The 22,896-nt window shown below is 37.5% G+C and overlaps 1 protein-coding gene across 15 annotated transcripts in view; it reads right to left on the reverse strand.

The window, feature by feature from the left end:
* LOC103040758 (neurexin-2) overlaps positions 1–22,677 on the reverse strand; it is an 848,474-nt gene extending 825,797 nt beyond the window's left edge. For 12 of the 15 annotated variants that reach the window (XM_022681896.2, XM_022681890.2, XM_022681895.2 and 9 more), the window contains exon 1: positions 22,346–22,677. The gene's annotated coding sequence lies outside the window, so the exon portion shown is untranslated. The remainder of the gene's footprint in view (positions 1–22,345) is intronic. The other 3 variants (XM_049472601.1, XM_049472602.1, XM_049472599.1) reach the window with 1 other exon arrangement.
* Positions 22,678–22,896: the final 219 nt, after the last annotated feature.

Consider the following 22,896-nt stretch of genomic DNA (forward strand, 5'->3'; position numbering starts at 1 on the left):
TGAATACAGCACTACAACTTGGTGAGAAGCTTGTGGAGCTGTTCATACCACCTGTGGTGCTGAAACTACATGCTGCTTATGTGGGATTTTCGGTGAGGGTTGCACAATATACAGTACAGGCCAAAGGTTTGAACACACCTTCTCTTTTTCAATGCATTTTCTTTATTTTTATGACTATTTACATTGAAGATTCTCACTGAAGGCATGACATGTGGAGATATGTACTTAACAAAAAAAAAAGGTGCTATATACTTCCATTTTAATTAAACTACAATTATAAATAACAATAGAATATTGCAAATTGCACCTTTTCGGTGATACCAATACTGTAACATGCTGTAATATAGAATATACTATAAACAAAGTTGACCACAAGTCAACCATCAAGATTACTTAGGTAACTGTGTGCTGTTTTCATATTAGTTTCAACAATTCAGTAGGCCTTAGGTGGGCGAAAAGCCTTTTCTTATAAAGCCCCCAAAATCTGTAACAACCTTCCAGATAATGTTTGGAATCTAGACACTGTCACAGTGATCAGATCTAGGCTGAAAACACACTTGTTTAGTTTTTAATTATTTTGTTCCATTTTGAAAAGGGCTGCACATTCATGGGTTCATGGACAAATTGTGGTAAATGTTGGTGCTATCATCCTTTGCTTGTATGTGATTAGTCAGGTGTGTGGACTAGGTGTGTGGACAATGACAGTGTTACCTTCTGTCTTTCCTCTTTTTATAGTAAGTCTCTTATAGTCAGATTTGCACAATAAATGTGACCCACTGTTTCCCCAGCAGCTACTGCTATTTAGCCTGGTGATCTTTAGCCATTTATTATTTTAACATTTATAGGATGTCTAAAGTATATCTCACACTAAGCCATAACACAATCACACTGACCTAATGCTATAATTACTGCACGGGCACAGCTAAAGGCATTGAATATTCAGAGACATTTGGACAACAATGGAAGCCAAACCGGATCAAACTGCACTGACTTATAAATAGACATTTTTTCGCAACCTGTTTTCTGTATCTGTCTCTCCTGTATCATTAATTTCCTAAAACCTTAATGGGCATATCTCTGCAAATCCAATTGGTTGGCGAGGCTCAAATTTGCCTGTAAAATGATCGTTTTTGGGGCTCAAAGTGGAAATTATAATGATGGATTCAACTACTAAAGATACAAGAGAGTTCCCAGGTGCTGAATATGGTACTAGTAACTAAAGAGTGTATAAGGGAAAGACTGAGAGAGTGGTCACTCCAGAGCATCACAGAGAAGAAAAAGAGAGTGCATAAAAAAGGAGAAAAGGAAAGAAAATTGAATATGAATAAAAGAATCACAAGTAAAAGGAAGTCAATTATTTAAATGTGTTAAAAGTTGTCCAATACCTGACAGAGGAAAAGTGAATGATTTAGGAGAGAAATAAAAGCCTAAAGAGTGGCTAATTTAGAGAGAGAAAAACAGAAAAAGAGACACTACAGTCTCATGCAGAGGTGAGCCGAATGTTTGGTGAAAGGTGAGAGAAAAAAGACTAACTGTGGTTAGTGAGAAACTGAGAGACTAAGAGAGAGACAGACAGATGAGAGGAATCCCAGAACGTCTGAATATGTGTGGACAGTTTTAAAAAAATAGGAAAAACGCATTTTAATCATACACTGGCTGCTTCAAAAACACTTAAGCTAGTCTGAGGGTTCAGCAAGGGAACAGGCAGAGAAGAAGAAAGAGAAAGAAAAAGGAAAAAAAAAAACAGAAAAAGGAATGAAACTGCCGCTTTTTCACATCTCTTATTATAATCCAAGCAGACTACAGTCAATGCTTTTGAGAGCATCTTCAAACACATACAAATGCACACATGCAGACACAGGGCCGCACACACACACACACACACACACACACAGACAAACACACACACACACACACACACACACACACACACACAAACACACACATGCTGGGGTTCGAGTGTGATCAGTGGGTAAGTAGAACACATGAATTTCCTAGAAGATGGTGAGTTCCTTAAGGAAACGGTTTTGAGTATAAATCAATAACCAACAAGCTCTCCATGCTTTTATTTAAACAGTGCAGCTGTGTGTTCGTAAAAGTCTGAGAAAAAAAACAGATAGAGAGACAGAGAGAGAGAGAGAAAGAGAGAGAGAGAGAGAGAGATGGAGAAGCAGAGAGAACTGGGTCTGGATACATGCAAGGCCAGGAACAGGGTGGATGAAGAAAAAGAAGGAGAATTGAAACAGATTTCTAACTATATCTATCTATCTACATGACTCCGCCCCATTCGCATGACTCTGCCTCATTCGCTAGCCCTGGACCAAACCTACAAAATATGCTACAACTTGTCAAAATGTAACCACATGTTCTAATTACTGTCAACTTTTAACCAAATTATTCACTATTCAGAGGTTTGTTCAGATTGACCTTTTAATAATCTGATGATTTAAAGTCAAAACTAATTTGATTTGATAAGTCAAAACACAATTTCTAACTTATTAAGGATAAGAAGAAAATAAATTAAATGTGAAGAAAAGAGTAACAACAAGACAATTGCTGAACAAGAAAAAGAGCATTAAAAAAGAACATAGGAAGACAAAAACAACAAGAAGGGAATAAGAATTAAAAAAAAAAAGAAAAAGAAGAGGTAGAGGAAGTAAAAATAAGAATAACTTAATGGCAGGGTGTGTAAAAGAGAGAGAGAGAGAGAGAGAGAGAGAGAGAGGGAGAGAGAGAGAGAGAGAGAGAGAGAGAGAGAGAGAAGAGATAGAGAAATGCATTTATAGAATCCCTAGACACCAAACAGTCTGGCTGGGCACTGGTACCATCTGTAAAGAGGGAAACACACTTCTCACTTTCAATGATTTTCTTCTCTTTCTCTCTTATTCTCTCCCTCTCCCTCTCCCTTCTCTCTCTCTCTCTCTCTCTCTCTCACATACACACACATCACTTTCTGTACTTCCCCCCTCTCTTTTGCACACACACACAAACACAGACACATCCGCATTTGAAAGCCTGAGGTCACATCATACTTGAAAGCCAGCCTGTGCGAAAGGGAGAGTAAGAGAGCAAGAGAGAGAGAGAGAGAGAGAGAGAGAGAGAGAGAGAGAGAGAGAAAGACAGAGAGAGGAGAAGGAAGACTCACACTGTGAGTTTCTGTATGAGTGTATGCATTTGTGTCCAAAACAAGTAAACAGAAGGTGCAGTTTAAGTTCATGACCTTTATCCCAGCACTACATCAACTGCCTGTAGGTAGAGATGCAGTGTGTGACAGTTATGCTTGTGGTGTGTGTAATAAAGAGAAGGAGGAAATATAATGACGTGTTATAAGTTGTAAGGTGTAACTTTGTAAGAGATGATGAACACTTGCCAGCTTGCTCATGGCAAGGCAATGATAAATACTGGAGTTGAAGTGAGAGCTGATAGTGGGTGCCGCATGGATGGGAAAATCCATTTCCTAAATGATGCGGGTATTTAACATTCACGGCAAGTGTGTAGCGAGAATACATCATAGAAGGCATTACCACCCAGAGTGAACAGCAGCACAGTGGGCAATAATGATTGTGGTCAACTAATATTATTTCTTTATTTTTTTATTTTTATATTTAATCTGTAAACCACTGTGGCTGGCATGTGTTTTTCTTGGAGGAGAACAGCAGATGGCAGCTTTTATTTGTTCAGAAAGTTGGAGCTGAGAAAGAGCTGGCGGATGTTTGTGAAGTTGTTTATTTATGGGTGATAACGCCCTGTTTTCCATGTGTTTGGTAGCCACGGTGTGTGATATATCTAACTAGCAGTGGAGCATGTGTTCACAACAGATGTGGACCGTAGAGCCAATCTACCAGCGCTGTGAAGTTCATGCTCCTTGCACCGGAGCAACGTGAAGCAGCAGGCTGCTTTAGTGCATTTCACTGCAAGTGGAGATGCAGATGCAGGGGGACACAAATGAATAAGCTATGAACCGCTGTTCTAAGAACTTATATAATAGATGGAACTGCATTTTAATCTGTACAAGTCAATGGTAATATAATTGGATAATTACAAGAAAAGGAAAGGTAGCAACAAAAAATGGCCATCAGTTAGTGACAAACAATTGTCCAGCCAAATGTATACTATAGATTGGATTCACAAGGCACCCCCTAATACAATATTATAATAATGGATACAATACTCCTAAATAAGAAAATACAAGGATTTATGCATTTATTGGCGTCGGTTTCACAGAATTTAACAACCAATATTCTTTACCGCAGGTTTACCCTATTCATTTGATTTATAGGGAGTAATGATGCATTAACTTTAGTAATCAAATTGGGAGACGAGTCTTAGAGGGAGCCTTTGTTTCAATTAAATTATTGATATTTGACGTCATGTATTGCTAGGAAACGATACAATTGAAGTTAAGTTTTTGACATCGCAATATCAAAATACTGTCTCATACCATGCATACACAACATGCAGTACACTCAAAACTGCAGAATGGCTATGACTTTTGTTGTGTGAACACACAGTGTAACAGCAAGCGTATTCTAGCCTTCCTGGACACTGATACAGAGTGTGATGCTCTGCGAGAGATAAAAGCCTGATTACCATGGCTGAAGAGAACCAGCTTTTAGCCCACTTCCTCCTTAAAGGACACAGCCTGGCCTCAGTGGGATCTAGGCAACTTCCTCTTCTTGAGAGTGCTTACTCGACTAATGGAAAACACAGTAAAAATGGCGAGATGACTGGGGTATTTCATAAAGCTAGCCCTGTTAAGACAACTATATCTGTTTGGATCATTTACTGTCCCAACTGTATAAATAATATTGACAATTTTTGCCCAGTGATGTATTAATAATTTAACAGTATAATTATGAAAATGAATACAAGGCAATAAACCTGTTTTTAACTGTTGTGAACTTACTTTCTGTCCAAATAAGACTGTCTAATTTTAGAGCATTGCTGTTGGGATCTGATCGGCATTAGAAAGAGTAGGACTATAAATGATTAGCACATTTCCTCATCAACAAGTCCCAGTGGTCTTTATATATATATATATATATATATATATATATATATATATATATATATATATATATATATATATATATATATATGTATAAATGGTCAATTTTAAAGGAACTGATGACTCACTTAACTTCAGTCAGTAACAGACACATACAATAAAGAAAGGTCACAGTAAACAAACAGCAGCTACAAAAATCCTACTAAACAAAAGCTTAGAATCAAGGGATAGACCATAAACCAACCAATCAAATGACACAAGCATTTTTTTCTATAAATGAGAAAACATTAGAGAGAAAACATCATTTAGCCACTGCTGCTACACTGTCTTTCCCTTTATTCCTTTACGCTAAATAAAAGTCAATTACACTTTTAATCACATTTTCAGCACACTATCAGGAGTCTGTCAAATATAATTAGGTCAAATTAAGTAGAAATTCACAAGATATTGGCAGTTAATTGCTTGTAAATGAGAAAATTTCAATTACACTGGAACTACTGACAGAACTACACTGATAGAGCCAAGTAAACAAGTGGTTGTTAATAACACTGAGTCACAATATAGTGTTTAATTATCTGTTATAAATTGTCATTAGCGTCCAAGAATTGTATATTTTTGTACTCATTAAAAAGGCCTGGTGTTGCGCATTGGCAAGAAGTTGGTGATATGATACAGGTCACAACTAGGGGTAGGACAATATATCAATATTGCTCCGAATGCAATCATCTTGTATCAATATGTGGAGACAAATATCAATATTTTTATTGAAACATAGGCATTCTAAATTCTCTAAGACTTACCCCACTCAATTTATCTTACTAAAGCTACTGCTTTATTACTCCACATGGTATGCTAATCAAATAAATAGGGGAAATCTGCGGTGAAGATTACTTGCCAAATTCTGTAAAACTGACACCAATATATCAATAATTGCTGGTATTTGCTTATTTAGGAGTATTTTATCCTCTTCAGTATCTCACTCTCTCCATCTCCAATTTCTCTCCCCACACAATATTTTCCTTCCATCTCTCTCTCTTTCTTTCTCTCCATTTTTGTCTCAACCCCCACCCCATGTACCTCCCGCGCCCACCATCAAACACAGCCAACTGTATCAATGTCACAGAGGCCTAATGAAGAAACACTCAAACGCACAAACTGAAAGGAGTATTGAGGCCGAGGCCAGGCCGGCCCAGAGAAGCCCCCTTTTGTGAGGACTCACATGCCTCATTGTGCTCTACAAATAGCTGTCCCTTTCAATTGGCCGGCAAAAAAGAGCAGCCAGTCTTGGTCAGAATGAGGTGGAGAGCATGTGTCTAGACTGCTCAGTTTATAGCAGAACACACACAAGCTCACAGCCTGACTTGTTTTTAATACCTAATCAGGACACAAAGTCACACGTTTACACTGATAAAGCACAACATTATGACCATTATATACAGATTATTCTTAGTCCAGCAGTGACATTTGGGTGTTTAAAAACTACAGCAGCACTGCTGTGTCTGATCCAACACACATAACTATAAAACACCACCACCATGTCAGTGTCACTGCAGTGCTAAAAATGACCCATCACCTAAATAATGCTTGCACTTTGTTGGTGCTGTTGGAACCTGACCACTAAAGAACCAGGTAAAAGGAGGATAATAAAAACACAAACACAACAACAACAGGTACCTGTCCACTCTACTGGTGGTGCTGAATTCACTCCTGCATCAGATTATTACGCTGAGCCCTGCAGCTGTTTATATGCTGCATAATAAAACACATTGGATTGGCTCTCAAATGAAACGGATCAAAACTAAACAAAGCAGGGTAATATGATTAAAATCTCATCCCTAGACAATAGAGAACTGTATTAATGACCCGCTGCCTGTCACTGCTCTTCAGTCAGCAGAGCTGCACAATCCACGGCTCGTTAATTAATATTGCGATGCTGTCCTTCCATAACTGGAATAGCAGTATGCTGAAATATGCAGATGAGACCTCAAACCAAGCACTACATTTTATTGTGTGCTATGAATATTCAACCAGCTGTTGTAGGTGAGTTTTTGTGCATGGTCCTTGATGACTTAAGCTAACAATACAACAATCCTACAAATAAAATAATAATAATAATAATAATAATAATAATAATAATAATAATTAAAATATTGAAAACACTATATACTGTATACTATAAGTCTGTTTTATGTAAACATTTTAAGTTATGTGAATTTTTTTGGCCACATATACATTGAAACAGAGATCTTTTTGTGTATTTATGTTATAATAATAAGTTTAGTCTGTTGTGTATGCTTCTTTTCTATTGGCTTTTAGCACAACTATTTTCATACTGGCTATGTCCACCAGGTTCTGCCACTCTTGTAGATCTTGTAAACATGTTGATCATATATTATGATTAACTGACTGGCCTCAATGTTGTAGGCTGTAAGAGCAAGCATTATTTTCTGACCTGCTAACTTTCTTTACTCTATAGCATTTTTTTTTACCTGAAATCAAAAACACAATACAAATTCACCTGACCATGAAATTAGAAGTAGAATAATTATGCAAATCAAAACCTTAATTAAATGAACTTATACATTTATAAATAAAGGCATAATAACAAAAAAATCATTTGAGTAAACATTCCTTAAAAACTGTAAAGCAACAAATTGCCTCAAATTGTTAATGTGAATTGAACATTTCCAGGCCTAGAGTGTAGGTATCCAATAAGCCAGCCCTCTGAGGTAACACTTTACGATCAATTTACATACTGACACAATGTAGAATAGACAGTTTTCTCTTTTCAAAATCATGAAAAGCCTGGATACAGCTGACAGCAGTCAAAGCACACCATACCTCTGGGATATACCACTACGTATTTACTATTGATAGGGTATGCAGTTATTCTGCTAAACCCAGGTATATACAACCTCAGTGCATGATGCTTACACACACACACACACACACACACACACACACTTACACACACACACAAATCCAAAGGCAAGAATATCCTGGGGACAGTGGGAGAGCTAATACATCATTATATGTGTTTTTCACAGCCCACCTCCTTCAATGCCCCCTGCAGCTGCCCTTAGAAGAGGACAACACCCCCTCCCCACCACAACCACCACCACGCGCCACCCCTTTTCCTCAACTTGCCTTCCAGATGTTGTATGAAAGTAATCTGGGTTAAACTCTAAGTAATAGGCTGCTGGAAGACATTTTACATTTGCAATAGGATTTCTATACAGATAATAGCCATGAAGGAATTCATGCCTCCAGAAGCAATTAATATTCCTATATATGACCTACTTTTATTTTACTTTCAGCAAAATCCAAACTCTGCCAAACATTTTCCATCCATCAAAACTCTGTCCTCAATCAGCATTGCACGAAAAATAAAGACAATTTACTATTCCAGGCTTTCAGTCACATGATTCTTTTGTTGTGCTCCACCACACTTGGGACAACATTTCTGTCTTTGTTGTTTCACATTGATGTAAGTTGTGAAAGATGGCTAATTTTTAATTTTAATTACTTTAGGAGACAATGTTGATAACATAGATGTTCACAGATATATTGGGTTTTAAAATTGTAAGCATTAGTTAGTGGTTAACACATTAATGCCCATCCCACCAGTAGATAAATTGCACATAAAATTTACAAACAGCATATCCGCTTTTTATTTAAATCAGTTTGTTGTATGGGTATTTCATTAGCCTAAAAACCCGGCTAACAAGTTAGCACAACAGTAGAGAACATATAAATAGGATGTATCTGTTTTGTATTAAAAAGGCTTATCCTATGAGCATTTATTTAGCTTAGCTACCAGTAGATAACTTACAAATCTGTTTTTTATTAAAACGGCTAGCCATACAGCTATTTATTTGTTAAATTGTGTTTACCACTGGGGGCTTATTTACGGGTTTAACAGAGTGCTCTGAAGAGCACGAGGGCATGTAGGATTAAATGCTGTAATCCTCCTGAAAGCTGGAATTTGATACGGATTTAAGTTTTATGTGGTGGAATGGACACTAATTTGTTAGTCAAGTAGCTAAGCTGCGCTAAGATAATTGTCTAGAAGGGATTCTACCCAACAAGCTAAGCTTTCTATTCAGAACTGTGAACAGGTTGTTTTAGTACTAACTAGCTAGCTAGCCAATCCCTGATTCAGTCCTCAAAATCGAGGCAGCTATATATTCTGATGTCATGTGCAACATAAGAGTCTCTTTTACAAATATAATTCCTTATGGACCCTAATCAGTAATCAATTGGCAATTTTATGGTACCATTCCAAGAACAATTTGAACATTAACTTTATATTGTATCTAGTAAAGAAGTGTGTGGTTTTAGAATGTTGTGCTCTGCTCTGTATGCTTTAGATTCAAGATTCAAGATTCAAGATTCAAGATTTTTATTGTCACGTCACAGAGTACAGGTGTACATGTGAGTGAAAAACTTGGGTGCAGATTCCCACCAATGCGCAAAGAATAATATTTACAAGAGAGTAATAAAATAATATAAAATATATAAAAATAGGACATACAGATAACTTACAGTATAAACACTATTTACAAAAATACTATTACACTATTTACACTATTTAAAAAGTGTATATGGCAACTGTGAATGAACATATGTATATCAGCACAAGCATCCAAGTATATGATGTGCATGGTAGCATAATAGCGCCATAATAGTGACATATAAACCACCTGCTTGTAGGGTGGGATTTATTCATAACCAAAGTTATTGTGCATTACGAGAACTCCCATTTACATTTCAACCAGTGACCAGTCAATAATAATAATAATAATAATAATAATAATAATAATAAAAATAATTATATAAGTAAAATACAAACATACTCTGCACAATCTTCACAGGAGCTCCACGGGTTGAAAAGTGAATATCATATGTGAAATCATCCTTCAGGAATATGATTAAATCTCCCAGAATCCTGCTGTAAGCTTTCTTATTCAGTCCTCACTAGGACAAAGCTGTAATCGCCGTATCAATTAAATCTGTGTGCCCCTACTGGATTTTTGGGGCTCGCCTCAACATATGAAAAGGAAAGAATTCACTTTCAACTCCACAGTAAACCTGCATGTAAAATTAATCTTCACAGGGGAAGATTCTCATAAAGCCTGAACACAGGGAGCAGATATATCAATTTAAACCGTTCTTGCATCGTTCTTGTATCTTCATTTTTAATTTATATCTTCTTTTTTCTCTGAATCAGAAGATAAGATTGATGGCACAAGGTTTAATGCTGTTTGTCTGTCTGTTTGTCAGTCTAAAAGGCCTCCCTTCTTCAGCTGTGCTCCTGCTGATCTTTCTGGCTTTTCCAAGAGAGCACTTGTAGGCCTTCAGGTCTGCTCTTAACAGAGAGGAACATGCTAGAATCAATATCCTACAGTATCCTGTATCTCTCACTGTATTGGATTCAGCTGATGAGAATGAAGCAGCATGAGCTTTTAAGCGCATCAGTCCATCACGGGAGACGTGGCTGTCTAATCATCGATCCCAAAGCTAGAGACACCACACATCCTATGCTACCCAAACCACAATCAGTGGGTGTAATATATTTATAAGCTCTTAACAGACAAAACCCCAGCAGGAATTGGAACAAGGCTCAAAGCTCTAGCAAAAAAATTGTGCTCAAATCTGTAAAGACATTTCTTTAAGGGCTAAAGAAATTATGCACTGCATAAATCCCAAAATAGACCATTGGGTGTCATGAAAAACCTGAAAATGAAGCTTACTTTAATAGAATAATCTCTTCTATTATTTATGTATAAAGCAAAAAAGGTTCTTTTAGAAAATGATGTGTTATTTTTAAGCATTTGCCAGTATCAAATCAGGAATTAATATACATCCATCTTTTATTTTGGAAAAAGTATTCTCTAATATTCTCTAATCATTACAACCAAACCGCTACAACTGCCAAGCTCTTTGCCAGCTCTTTGTATTACAGCTACACCGCTACAACCTTGTCAAAGGCTGCCATGGATTAATTACCAACCATGTACCATTGTGGCAAAACCACCTCAGCCTCGTTGTGCCAGACTGCTATGTCCCTAGCATCATAACTCTAACCTTGCAGAGGCATCTTGTTAGCATTGCTGATAAACCACTCCAACCATTGTCGAGGTCAGCTGTTGGCATTGTGGCTAAACCACCCCAACCTTGCAGAGCCTGGCTGCTTTGTCTGTTTGCATCTTAAGTCTAAAACTTTCAAGTTCACCTGATAGCATCATGGCTAAACTGTCCCAGCCCTAGGAAGGCCAGTGAAACCTCAATCTTGCCGGGCCTGGCTGCTGTGTTTGTCAGTATTACCAAATAATTAGACATGTATATGCCATGAAATAAAACCACTGCATTCGTGTTTTCTACAGTCAGTGGGTTAAAGTGCTAAACAGCCTAAGCCTCTGTCAGATGTCAGTAAATGTCTTTAAAATGCCTTGCCTCCAAGACAAATAATGACTAAGCTGAAACATGAACTCTGCCAGACCTTTTTCACTTTTCTAGTGCAAAAAGTGTAGGAATGGGGAAATGTACAATCACCAAGAACTTCATTATGCTCTCAAAACAGATTAAATTATTCATATATAAGTGAATAAAACTGACTCATTCATCAACAAGGTGTTTCTATCTTCAGAGCCGACACTCACTGAATCTTTTCTGCTCTAGAAACTGTTGTGCTGAGAATCAGGCACCAACATCTACTTTGCCCAAAATGATTGGGATTAGATAATCTGCTGATTCATATTTACATTTTATGTGTTGCACTGCTGCCACACGAGTGCATGATTGGATTATGGAATTAATGAATAGAATAAATGTACATCCTTCATATTCAGCCCTAATGTAAGCCGTAAATAAAATATGAATAAAGCAATTACATTGTGAGGTATTGCAACACTTACGCAACTACTTGATTCATCTAAATATTTACAGGAACCCATCTGAAAATGTTAGAATTTCAAGATGCTCACAGCACACAGTAAATAGAAGCCAACAGGGACTGGTAAACACTGTCACAGATGGCAAGGAGGCTGGACATAAATGCGAGCTCTTTATTTATAATAACTCAAAACAAACAAAATCATGGGTATTCAGGAAACTGAAATCTATAAACAAAACTTTAGATACTAAGGATCAGCATATGAAGGTTAGAAGAATCACTTACATATCAAGCAAATGAGGAACACTCAACATGCCTCTTCGTCTCTCATCTCTTTCTTACTCACACACAAGACATGACAAAGATTGCAAGAAACAAAGAGCTATATGTACACAGGGACAGACAAGGAACACGATGAGAAGATAATAAGAGGGCTGGGTAACAAATGAGACACGGGTGGGAAAGCCAAATAATAGGCAGGGCAAAGGCAGAGATTAGACAGAAACAAAGACAGTAATAAAAACTATGACAAACACATAGACAAGCCAAATAAGGGACAAAAAAGGACAAACATGTGACAAATATTGTCTGAATACAGATTGTTACAGCAAATATGTTGCAGCTCTGTCACATATTGCACGATTGGCTGACTACAACAGAATGGATGGCATGCTGTATATGGGGGGGGTTTCGTATTTTTACGGATTCTGCTCGCGTTTGAGAGACTAATGCGGAAAAGTGTCTGTTCTTACCTCCTCTAAAGCTCCCTTTACCCGTGGGCAAATAGAGAGATTGAAAGAGAGAGAAAGAGAGAGAGACAGAGAGAGAGAGAGGAAGAGAGAGAGAATAATGAGGCGCACTCCCGCCTTGGTAAAGAGAGAAGGATTATTGTCAGATTAAGTGCCTTGCTCTCCGACTTTGGTGAACCCGAACCTTAGGGGCCATGCCCCCGTCACTGGGGCAATAAGGCCGTGTCTGGGTCATCATCAAGCCGAGTGCACCCCAAGGTGAGACAAGTCTCAGTGTTCAAAGTCTGGGAATCAAAGACAGAGATGTCCTTATATTCCTAATTAACTTCAGAGAGAGCACATCCTCTCGGGTTCTACGGCATCAAGAGAACAGCTTAGAGATACAGTCGGATGTGTTGGGAATCGTTTCCTCCTGGGGCTGCTCGGGTTGAAGCAGACAAGGCGGCGTTCTCATGGTTGATGTTACGCCGTGACCTGACAAAGACCCACTGTAGATCTAAGTGGTGTCTGTTCACCACAGTAATTTGGGTTTATCTGCTTTAATGAAACAATCTCAGTATTTCGTAGGACAGTATAATTATAATATGCAGACTTCTTTCAAGTCTCAGTGCCCAAATGTGGCCAGACAAGCCTTCTAATTAGTGAATTTTGCTGCTTTTAGTTGTACCCTTCATTGATAAATCATGGAACAGGGACTAGTACATTGTCCAATGACTTTTGCCATGTCGCCAAGACAGAACGGCCCTTCAAGGTTTCTGTAGAATCTGTTCTCATATAGACAATTCCATCCAGAGATTGTTGGTTACAATCATTATCACCCACTGTGCTGTCTACTGTGGGTGGTACTGCTTCTGTTACATATTCCCGGTACAACACTGTAGATTAAGGAATGTTAAATGGCCAAAATGTAATTTTCCATCCATCTACCACACATTATCGCTCACAAGTTAAACCTGCACAATTTGTTAAACAGACAAAAGCAACAAAATTAATCAAAACCTGAAACAAAACATGTTTGGTATTCTGCCTTTATTTTGTGCAGATTTAGCCCAAAAATACCCTATTCAGTTCATCCAAAAAAAAAATATTTAAACCCAAAATTCCACAATTCTGTCCATGTTCTCCACAAGAAGGAGATCACAAGACCATAGTAGTCAAATGCCCTAGTAGTAATCTCCCTAATTTAAGAAGACCCTCTAAAAGAGCAGGTGTTTACAAATGTTCGGACATACAGAATAATGCAGGAATCACGTCTGCAATACCCTAATGTCCAACAAGCATTCCAATACTTGTATACATTTGCAGGACAATGCCAAGCATTCATGTCTACTATGAAGCATTTACATCTTAGCTCCTAAAACATGCAGTGTCAGCCACTTTAAGCCTAATGTAATAAAGTGTTCCACACCAGGAAACCTGCTGACTAAGACAAGCATCCAATATAAACCTTACCATATATAAACACTTTCTGGTGTGCAGCATTATTCCTGAAAAGCCACTCCAGACACACACATACCCACACACACACACACTCAAAATATCTTGGCTTACAAAAGATTTTTTTTTCTCTCTTAGATTTGAGGGGTTTTATCTTCAGTGTTTCCTTTAAGAAAATAGCAAAATTATTCATAGCTTTTATGCATACCATTTGAAAATCAGTGAAATACACCAATCACAGACATGCGCATATTTGCACTAGTTCTCACTAGTCCTGTCAGAATAAATACTTTATTGACTTATCATACAATATATATACTGGCATAAACTTAATTATGTCTACTGACATTAATATTGCCTAATGTTTTTCCTTAGTGAAAAGATCCTATTAATGTGAATAATTGGAATGATACGTGGACTTTTATTTTAAACTGTTTTTTTTTTTTTGGTTTATTTACATTATTGTAATTTAAATTTCAGAGTCTTAATATTCTTAATAATTACTTTTGAGTTCACCTCTCTTCAAAAGTAATGAGTCAAAGCATTATTCTGTCAGTGAAATCAAATTGATAAGTTTTAAAATGTTAGTAATATAATCTATTTAAAATATTTTTCAGATAATATGTAATTTAAAACATGCGTAGGTAATGACTCATGCCATACAGTATTCTGTCACACCGTTACTGAATATTCAGTGCCTCAGTGACTAACACCCATGACATACAACAGGATGTTAGCAGCCAGAAAACCAATGTACAAAACACCTAATGCAATAGTACAGCAATATTCAGCATTAAAAATGTAGATTTAATTGGAATATAGGTTAATTAATAACAGCAAAAATAACTAATCTGTAGTTAACATAAGTCATGGTTCTTTCTAAGGACTGTGCCATTGTGTTCTAAAACACAGGAGAATCCCTACCTCATCTTCATTTCAGAAGTGTCAAATCCATGGATATATTTATTTATAGCTTATTGTAGCAGTTTCTCAACAAGTCAACAGAGGTAGCACTTATAGCTTTGGTGCACACCATTTAAAAATCAGTAAAATACACCTGTAGGCAGCTGCAGAACAAATGTGCAAAACATATTATGCAGTAATATTTCTCATTAAACACATACTTCATTAAAATATCGGTTTGATTACTTAATGACAGCACAAACAAGTCATAAAACTTTCTAAGAACTCAGAAGAACAGAGTGTGATGCGGATTGCTCGCATTTCTATCTTTATATCTGAAATATGTTTTTATGACTCAGTTCTGTGATTCCATCCATGTTCTCTGCATCATGGAAATCATAAGGCCTTAGCAGAATCAGCTGAATAATAGTAAAACTAGCACAAATCCCCCAGGAAATGACTCATATTGTACAGTATATGGTCACACCGTCCTGAGCCATAGTGTTTCAGGCAAAGATGTGAAACAGCTAAAAGGAATCTTATCCGATGGGACTGAAGGGTTTTGTGGGGAATAAAACATGGCTGTATCACGGATGATAATACGATGTGTGTGGGAGAAGAGATTATTTGTGAAGAAAGAAAGTCGCACACTGAAGCTTCATTAGTATTCAGAGGTGGTTTATGAATTTCATGTATCTTAGGATAAGTGGAGACGAAAGACCTTAAAATCCACTCACAGCTCGAACTGAGCCGTGCGCTACAACAGAGGTTCGCAACAATTATTCAAATGGGGAAGAATTTGCACTTATTACAAGCTGTCTCAATGCACAGAAGCAGAATCGGTAGCATCCTTCAGAGATCCCGCTGAATACGTTGTGGAAAATAGAACAACAGTTGCTGGCCTGATCTGGAGAAATAGCTTGGCAGCAGAAATGGGTCGGAAGGGTTAGTGGCTATATGCTTTTGCCTGAGCTGCTGTTGTATTTGTGTGCTGTTTCTAAAGACTGAAAGGGATAGTCTAAATGTCATGGGAACTCACTCTGAAGCAAAGCTCTGGAGTGTTTTTCATGTAAATGGCTGGGTTGAGAGTTTAACTGCAGACTGTGTGGCAGATTATTGTATTCCTCTAATGTGGAAATTGATGCATCATTGCAAAGCTATTTAAGGGTAATCTAAACTGTACACTAAAAGAACACTGGTGATATATACTGTATATTTCGCCCATTCTTTCAAGTATAGAAAGATCTGACTCCTCAGTCAACTCTGTTATCAAGCAGCTATTTTAACCATTTCAACCAGTAACAGAGTTGAACTCTGAACCTATTGCTACCATGCCTAATGCCAGGTGTTGGATAGAGGGGTACAATGGCCCTCCAGGATCAAGACCACTGTGGAGTAGTGGGAGAACTGTGTTCACTGGAATGATGGTGCTCCATCCAAAACATTACTGGGATGGGTTTAGGGAGTAAGGGATAAAGCTATTGTTGAATGCAATCAAATCCTCACAGCAAGGTTCTAGAATCTAGTTCTTAGTAGTAGAATGTATGTCCCCTGATAAGAAGTTACTCTATTAAAAGCAGGATAAACACTTTTAGAAACAATTAATATGAGCTATCCCAATACTTTTGTCCATATGGAGAATTACAACATACTTAGCACAGTAATCAGTAATTTGCTTTATAAAATGTGCTGTGCTCCATTTAATCAAATTATTATAGTTATACTCTTTGCATTGAAACATGTAGATGTCGGTGTTTCATAAGAATTGAGGATATCAATAATATACTGATTTTTATACACTACTCTCAATCTGCCCACCTCTAGAATAAAGCTTGGGGAACATATATAAGACAACCTCTTCAAAACAACATTCAAAACAACTCTCCTTCTTCTTGACGGGTCTGTTTTTCAGATGTCGTCACACTGAGCTCGGCTGCTCCCCGGTCACACTCACTCAAAGCACGCTCTAATCTGAAAGCATCTGTATATGACAGACACAGTTATAAAACAGAGAGAGACCGCCATGTTTTATGTGCTCTGACACACACACACACACACACACACACACACATACACACACATCATTAGACACCACTACCATCAGCATTCCTCACTATCCCCTGTGTCCTGCCAAAAACCTACTAATATGGTATAAAATATAAAAATGCTGCCTATTTATTATCTATTTAACCTGTATATATGTACCTATATCCAGCTATCCAGCAAAACGTAATGATGCAATTAACATTTCATACGTGTGACACTGTGTGATAAAGGTGGGTGATATTATAAAAAACTGCTCTACTTAAGAATTATACTTCCATTTGTGTCTGGCATACTAAAAAACATGAATACACCAAAACCTCTAGTATTTTAAGTTAAAAAATTAAATTAAACAGATATAAAACGAAATAAGATTTTTTTTAAATAAACAAACAATAAATTTGAACAACTTCCTTGATGTAACTTTCAAAAGCATAAAATCTTTTAAAATCTAAACTTATTTTGCAACAACAGTAACTATAAGCAAGCCATAAACAAGCTTTTAACCTCCTTAACCTAAAGGAAAGAGGCCAATTTTAAATGTAAATTCTAAAGAATCAACATGACAAAGTTGAACTACGCAACCATACAATCACAATAAAAAAACAATATTCCCATCTTTGCTGTTTGACATAATGTGAATATGGCAGTTTCTTTTTAATACTGGCTTTGTCTGAAATGTGATATAAGCTGCCTATGTGTACAGAACTCTGAAGGAATAGAGCACCCAGTACTGTCTGAATGGAAGTGCAGTAATCTAGCCTTCTATTATATTGTGTGAAAATGCTAACAGCTAATGACAACACAGCTAAATGCTCATATACAGCAGTGAGCTGTCCATACATAAGCAATGTCAGGATGTACTTTTGAGATTCAGTTACAGGGACCTTCATCACTTCACTGCCTTCTAAAATAGCGTAGACAGCAAGGCATCAAATCAGCTAGATACTTACTGTGTGCTTCAGACAAATTAATACATTTATACAAATATGGCACAAAATTTTATGATAAATAGATCCATGCTAATTAAAAAAAAAGATATGAATAATATATTTTTAAAAAACTTATTTTATTATTTTTTTATGCTAATTTTACAGTAACCACCAAGTTTCTGTGACTGGACAGCTATTATATATTTTTTTGCTCTGTCTCTCATTCATTCATACCTGCCAACATATTACTATATGCTCATGTATAGATTAGTTTGGTGTTAATTCCACTGCAATTTTCTATCCTGTATTTATTGTCTGTATACCTTACTGTATTAGACTGTTTTCACTGCTCTACACTTTATACTTTATATTTTAGTTGTATTGTTGCTCCCTGTACACTCATATTGTATTTTTGTAAGATACTTCTTTAAGATCTAATTATATATTTGTATATTTATATATTTATTCTTATGTATATATACTTATATCTATGCACTTTATGTAAATAACACTGTATATTGCACTTCTGGCTGAATGCTAACTGCATTTCATTGGCTCTGTACTTGTACACAGCACAATGACAATAAAGTTGAATCTAATCTAAAATAAATCTAAAACAAATTCTAGGAAGCACTAGAGGAGATGCACAGGTGAAGTTCTCCACTGAATTTCTTTTTTTTTCTCTATGTGTTTTTCTAAAGTGTCTGTCTCTCTCTCTCACACCTTGTTCTCTTTAGTCTCCTCCTCTCTTCACTTTCTCTCCTTCTCCACCTGCCTTTTGTTCTCTCTCTCCTCTGCCCCACTCTCTTCTTCTCATGACAAGAAAAAGATTAAATAAAAAAACATGAAAAAGAGGAATAATCTCTTACTTTCTTTCTACCTCTGTATTTCATCTTTAATCATTTCTCCATCCACTAACGTTAATGCTGTGCTAATGGTTTTGTCTAAAACCAGTACTAAAAGAACAGCCAGGGTATGAAAAACTGTGCATTTTCATACCGTGGTATACCTGCAACCATAATCATGACACGAACATATAAAGTTATAAAATATATTGCTACATCTAGTATTTTATGCCACTGAAGTCATGAGCAAAATGTTAGGCTTAGGCTTTTAACCTTAATGGGATTTTCATGCTAAATATAAACATGACTCTATAAAACCATCACCTGCTTTGTTTTCATTGTATATGTACAAAAAGCTTAGTCAGACAAATTATCCTCACAACATAAACATATAGCCAACCAAGGTTTTACTGTGGATCTTTTACAAACTCTCTTTCTCAAACACACACACACACACACACATCAGGCACGACTCAACACCGCTGCACTGCCGTGTTCATCCAGACAACAGCGACACGCGTGTAATGTGACTCGAATCCTGTACTCAGAGTGTGCTCAGACTGGTAAGGGCGGGATTTCCTCCAGGAACCGATTCAGATTCAACACCCGACACAACCAGACTCCTCTCTCTCTGTTTCACTTAGTCTTTTTCTCTCCCTTTTCTCTTTCTCTCACTTTCTTGTCTGTAATCTTGTCTCTCATCTTTTTTTCTATTCTTTTCTCCCTCTCTACATCTATATCTTTACCTGTCTCTCTGTCCTTTCTCAATCTTCTTTTCTTTTCTCTTTCTGTATATCAGTCTCCTAAACGTTTTCCTACTCTTTCTCTACCTCTCTCTATATGTATATATGTATCTTCATACCTCCTCCTTCTTTGTCTTTTTTCTTTACTTTTCCACTCTATATTAATATCCTTTACTGTCTATATATCCTAATCTCTCTCTCTCTTTTCTCTCTCCACCTTTCTTTGCTCCCTCTCTATATCTATGTCCCAAATCCCTTTCTCTCCCTCTCCTTTCTCTATCTCCCTTCTTTGTCTCCCTGTCCATACATGACTCCTAACCTCTTTTTCTCTCTCTTGCCGTCTCACATTTGCCCTCCCATATCCCCGTCTTTTCTCCATCTATATCTCTAAATCCTTCATTTACACATATTTGTCTTTTTTCAACGTTCTCTCCTTTCTTTAGCTCCTCTTTTTCTCACACTTTATATTCTATATCCTTACCTTTCTCTGCTATCTCTATTTTTTCTCTCTTTCTATCTTTTTTCCAACTCTTCTTTTGTATGTCTGTCCATCAAACGTTCTGTTGACCAACTGCAGCAACCCCATAATATTTACTTATTATTTACTTTACTTTGGCCAGGCAGTGTATGTTAAGTAAAGCCCAATGCCAAGTTGCTTTTGTTGCATGTTATGTTTGTGTTTTAACGGTGTTAAAATGTTTATAAAGTGTTTTAAAGGGTCTGTTTCTCTCTCACACACCTTGTTTTCTTTTTAGTCTCCTCCTCTCTTCACTTTCTCTCCTTCTCCACCTGCCTCTCCTCTCTTCTTGCCAAAACAAGAAAAAAGATTAAGTAGAAACCCGTAAAAGAGAGGAAAAACCTCCTACTGTCTTTATGGGGACCCTGTTTTCATTATTTACCTCTAAATCTCGTATTTTCTCATTTCTTCATCCACTAACGCCACAGCTGATGACAGTTACGCACGCGCGGTATTTAATTTTTAGCCGCCGACTTCCGCCTCCTGCGCTGTGATTGGCTAGCTTTGTCCCGCCTCCTGCACCAGCGCTCGCTAATGAAATTTCGCCTTGCAGCTCTGCGATTGGCTACTAGGATTTCGTTTCCTGGGCCAAGATTGGCTAGTCAGTTTAGAGTCGTAAGCGGTCGGCCTACAAGTAGCCAATCGTTAGGGAGGAGGCGGAACTTGTTGGAATACGGGTGGGAGAAAAAATTAGCGGCTCGCGCCGTAACGGTCACTTTCAAATTCACATTCAAAAATCAACCACCTCAGTTATCAGCTATACTCAATGGTGAATTTGTCCATTTTATCAGCAAATGTTCATTAAAATCCAAGCTTTAGGCGTTTAAACTTTATAAAATGAAAGAATAAATATTTTTTTTCCCAAACACACACATTAATTAGCTAAAACATCAACGTCTCACAACTCCTGAACGTCGAAATCCAGAACAAATCAAGCCAAGATCAGCCTGATATCAATTGTTGTATTTAAAACAGAGCTGTAGTTTGATTTATACAAACAAAACTGAAAAGATAAATAAATAACTAAATGATTAACTTGCTGGTTTAAGGTAAACTGCTGGTTATATTGGGTCACATTCACTAAAAAATAACAAAAAATCATTCACCTCAGGAATTCACTTTCAGCACTCAGACAACGGTTTTTTTATTGAAAGATTTATCGATTTAAACCCACGCATACACAATTTCCATCAAACAATATTTCCATCACATACCCTACTTTGAGACATATACGTCTCAAAACGTATTAAAACTCATGAACGACTGTTTTTAGAAGCTCTATCTGAGATTAATAAGTGTGAAACACGGAGCTGTAGCTTGATGTATGCCATCAAACCTGGCAAAATATACATTTTAGTCCATAACTAATGTGATAAACCGCTCGTCATTCCTGTTTCGTCCCTGCTTAAAAAAACAACTCGAGAGCAGCATCTGATTTTGGCTTAATATGGTCTAAGCTGGTATTTGGTGGTCAAGGTGGTTAAAAAGCTCGTCATCCAGACAAAACGTAACATATATAACCTATTGATAAGATAGCTAAGCTCTTGACCAGCAGTCTGTGTGTGTGTGTGTGTGTGTGTGTGTGTGTTACACTTGATTGTGGTCATGCTTGGTCGCACTGGTGTGGACCTGCTTGGTGTTGATGCTCATGCTGGTCATGCTGCTAAACCAGCATGGTCAAGCTTGCTCAGATTGGTCATGCTTAGACAAACATACCTTATACTGGTATAAATCTTAGCCTGAGCTGGACATGCTGTATTTCTTTATTTATTTTATTTCTCAGCAGGAGTTACATTTCTGTAAAATCTTTTCTTCGTATGTAGCCACGTATGTAACTTCTTCTCAAATATCTGAAGGGGAAATGAGTGAATTGGCTACCAGAGCTTACCTTGGCTTAAGAAGCCAAGAGAGTACCTACAGAAGACCAAGCAGTTGTTCAATCACATGGGTTAGCCCATAAATTATGAATCTCCCTCCACATATAGCCATATAATTGTCTAACACTCCTCCTTTACTTCTTCGTTTTTCTAGCCCATCATCCAATCCATCGTCCTGGGGAAATATCTCCATCATAATTCCAAAATATGTCCAAACACGCCACAAAAACAGAGAAAATTCTAAGAAAGAGAGTTATCTATCTGTGTTCACTCGTTATCATGTAAAAACGTGTTAAAAAGATGCTAATGAGAGAACGCCAACTATGTATCCGTCTGGACATCTTCTCCACAGCATCGTGCAAAAAACAAAACAGCGCGAAACGATAAGCTTCTTACCTTATCAACGCCCTGCTGAGGCTCCTGAGATTAATTTTTTGTTGTTTTTGTTTTTTCCTCTTCTCAGGATTTCCCCCTCTTCCCAATCTTCCCTCAAAAAGACACAAACAAAAAGGGAAGGAAGAGAGAAGAAAGTGCGCCTAAAATTCCTTCAGACAGAAACCTCCTCCCGGCTCGCTCGTGTATCCGGTAAGTAGCAGAGCAAGACCCAGCGCGAGCACAGTTCCTGTGTTCCTATTTTTCTCCTTTTCTCTAGCCAGCAGATGCGATCACTCCTCAGTCCAGCCGCTCCACCTGCAGCCCTGAACAGAGCACGCAGCTTCAGCACCACGCAGCAGCCCGCCCACTTAACCACAAGCCACGCCCACAGGCGCGCGAAAACACACCCGCGCATTCATAAACCACACCTATGTGATCTTACAGTCACGCCCCGCAGACATGCCCCACCCACAGCTCGATGTTCAGCAGCTGCAGTGAGAGAGAGAGAGAGAGAGAGAGAGAGAGAGAGAGAGAGAAGAAGCAGAGGACTGTGCAGACTAATGCAGTGTTTT

This window comes from Astyanax mexicanus, chromosome 25 (assembly GCF_023375975.1).
Source record: "Astyanax mexicanus isolate ESR-SI-001 chromosome 25, AstMex3_surface, whole genome shotgun sequence".
Lineage (NCBI taxonomy): Eukaryota > Metazoa > Chordata > Actinopteri > Characiformes > Acestrorhamphidae > Astyanax > Astyanax mexicanus.